This window comes from Pteropus vampyrus, unplaced genomic scaffold (genome assembly GCF_000151845.1).
Source record: "Pteropus vampyrus isolate Shadow unplaced genomic scaffold, Pvam_2.0 Scaffold158, whole genome shotgun sequence".
Taxonomy (NCBI): Eukaryota; Metazoa; Chordata; class Mammalia; order Chiroptera; family Pteropodidae; genus Pteropus; species Pteropus vampyrus.
The window spans coordinates 1,402,277-1,405,931 of record NW_011888939.1 but is presented as its reverse complement, the minus strand read 5'-3'; positions in this window follow the sequence as shown (position 1 = coordinate 1,405,931).

The window sequence follows — 3,655 nt, the reverse complement described above, 5'->3', positions numbered from 1 at the left end:
AGATTTATAGTAAGTCTCGACGTCAGGTAAAGTCTTTCCATTTTGTTCTTCTTTTAAAAGTTGTTTTGTTTATTCTAGATGCTCTCATGATTAGCTTGTCACTTTCTACATTTAAGAAAAGCCTGCTGAAATTTTGATTGCGATTGCAGTAAATCTTATGGATGGACGTGAGAACTCTTAATCTGAGTGTTTCAGTCAACGAACATAGTGTATCTTTCTACTTATTTAGGATTTTGATTCCTCTCAGCAGTGCCTTGTAATTTTTAGTGTAGACATTTTGGCGTTCATTGGTTAGATTTATTCTTAGGCATTTTCCATTATTCTGGTGCTACTGTGAACAAGATCTTAGTTTTAGCTTTATTTTGTAATCGCTGCTTGTAGATAAGAATACAATCGATTCTGTGTATTAACCTTGTAACCTGTGGCCTTACCAAATCGATTTATTAGTTCTAGGAGTTGTAGATTTCCTGGGATTTTTCTATGTAACAATCATACCTTCTACAGTTTTACCTCTTTTCCAATCTCTATGATTTTTCTTTTTCTTTTTTTCAGGCTTTATCACTCTGGTTAAGACCAGCATAATACTAAAGAGAGGTGGACATCCTTACTTTGCTTTTGATCTTGGGGATGAAAGAGAAACAATTCGGTCTTTTAGCATTAAGTATGAGGTTAGCTGTAGGTTTTTCATGGATGCCCTTTATCAATTTGAGGACATTCTCTACTATTATTAGTTTTCTAAGAGTCTTTTGTTTTGTTTTGTTTTGTTTTGCCATAAATGGGTGTCGAACTTTGTCAGATGTTTTTCTCTATATTCAAATGATAATATGTTTTTTCGCCTGTATTCTGTTAATTTGAAGAAGTATATTGACTGATTTTTGAGTATTGAACCAACCTTGCCTGCTCCGGCTTGATCATAATGTGTGTTTTTATACATTGTTGGATTTAATTTGATAATATTTTATTGAGGATTTTTTTGTGTTTCTATTCATGAGGGATATTGGTCTCTAATTTTCCTTTTTTGTAACTTTTTAAGTTTTGGTATTAGGTTTTTGCTGGCCTCATCAAATGAGTCGAGCAGTAATCCACCTCTGTTTTCAAAAACTCTGTGTAATGTTGGTGTTATTTTCTTTTTTGAGTGTTTGGTAGACTTTAGCAGTGAAACCGTCTGGGCATAGAGTTTTCTTTTAGGAAAGGTTTTATGACAAATTTAATTTCTTTAGTAGATATAGAACTATTCAGATCCTGTTTCTTGTGCCAGTTTTCGAGAGTTGTATTTTTCAAGAAATTTCTGTTTGATCTACACTGTCAGACTTGCTGGTGTCAGGTTGCCATGGTGCTCTCTCGACACCCGTTTGGTGACCTGTGTGATTACCCCTTTTTCATTCCCGATGTGGTTGCTGTGTCCTCTTTTTTCTTGATAAGTCTCTCTTCAGGTTTGTCCATTTTGTCAAGTGTTCAAAGAACCATGTTTTGGCTTCGTTAATCTTCTCTGTTGTCTGATTTCTATTTCAACAATTTTTGTTCTTGCCTCTATTATTTTCATCCTTCTGTTTACTCTGAGTTTACTTCGCTGACTTTTTCCCAGCGTTCTAGGGTGGCGCCTCGGGTCACTGATCTGGGATCTTCGTTTCCTAAGGCGATCGTTTAAGGTTCTGTCTCCCTCCACGAACCGCGTTAGCCGCGTCCCACACATTCTGATGCATCGCTTTCCCGCTGTCATTCAGTTCAGAATACTTTCTAATTTGCCTTGGGATTTTAGTTTTGATATATGAATTCTTTAGAAGTGTGCCAATTTCCAGATAGTTGGTATTTTCCTAGATATATCATTGCTGTTGGTTTCTAATTCTGTTGTGGTCAGAGAGTCCAGCTGAAATACTTTCAAATCCTCTTAACGCTGAGACTTGCTTTGTGGCCCAGCACAGGACCTATCTTATTGAATGTGCCCTTGGGTCCTTGGAAAAAATGGTACTGGCAGTTGTTGGATGTAGTATTCTATAAACACGAAACACGAGTTGCATTGAGGTGGTCTATAGCAGGGGTCCCCAACCTCCGGGCCCGCAGACCGGTATCAGTCCCTGGCCTGCTAGGAACCAGGCTGCACAGCAGGAGGTGAGCAGTGGGTGAGTGGGCGAAGTTTCATCTGTATCTGCAGCCGCTCCCCAGCGCCAGCATCACCGCCTCAGGTCAGCAGGCATCAGATTTTCATAGGAGCCCCGGTCCCTGGTGCCTGGGGACCACTGGTTTATAGTATTGTTCAGGTTATCTACAACCTTACTGATGTTTTTGTCTAATCGTTCTATCGATCGTTATAAGAAAGGTATTAAAATCTTCTACGATCATTGTATATTTCGTTTCTCCCTTTAACTGTCAGTTTTTGTTTCATGTGTATTGAAGCTCTGCTCCTAAGCACATAAGCATTCATAATTATTATCCCTGCCTGGTGAGTTGTCCCTTTTATCAATGCGAAGTGTTCCTCTTTATCGCTGGCAACGCTCTCTCTCTTGGTCTGTTTGGTCTGATATGAACAGAGCCAACTCCTGCCCTTTTCGCCTGCTGTTCGTACAGCATAGCTTTTTCCACCCATTGACTTTCGCTTGTGTCTTTTATACTTAACATGTGTCTCCTGTAGGTCGCTTATAGGTCTCGGTTTTTATTCATTCTGTCGATCTCTGCTTCTTAATGGGAATATTTAAACCGCCGACTTAAAAAAAGTTTATTTGATAGGTGTAAAGTACATTGGTTAGACATTTATGTCGTTGATGCAGTGACCACCCCGCTGATTACTCTGCCACCCCTCTGGCTCTCCACCTGGCCCTTACAATGCTATTGACTCTATTCCCCATGCCGTACTCCTCAGCCCTGTGACTTTTGTAACTACTAATCTGTACTTCTTCATCCCTTCACCTTTGTCACCCACCCCGCCCCCTCCCCTCTGTCAGTCACCAGATTATCCTCTGCATCAGCGAGTCTGTGGGTTTTCATTTGTTCCTTTTGTTCTTCAGAGTCCACGTATACATGAAATCGTATGGTATTTGTCTTTCTTTGTCTGACTTACTCCACTCAGCGTAAAAACCCCTAGGTCCATCCATGTCATTGCGAATGGTAGGATTTCATTTTTTTTTTATGGCTAATATTCCATTGTATATACGAACTGTAGCTTCTGTGCCCAGGCACCTGTGGATGGGCGCGTAGGTTGCTTCCGTGTCTTGGCTGTTGTGCATAGCGCGGCCATGAACGTGGGGGGCGGGGGCGCGCAGAGCGTTACCAATCAGTGATTTGGTTTTCTTTGGATCAATACCCAGAAGTGCATCCGCTGGGTCAAAAGCCAGTTTCATTTTTCATTTTTTGAGGACCCTCCAGACTGTTTTCCATAGTGGCTGTGCCAGCGCGCGATCCCACCACCAGTGCGTGAGGGGTCCCTCATCTCCAAGCCTTCACCGACACAGTCTTTTGATTTTTGATGATAGCCATTCTGACAGGTGTGAGGTGATAGCTCATTGTGGTTTTAATTTGCATTCCTCGGGCGAGTAGTGATCTTGAGCATCTTTTCATATGTCTACTGGCCGTTTATATTTCCTCTTTGGAGGAATGCCCATTCAGTCTTCTGCCCCAAACCATCAGCGTTAAATGTCATTATTGACATAGTCGCATTTAA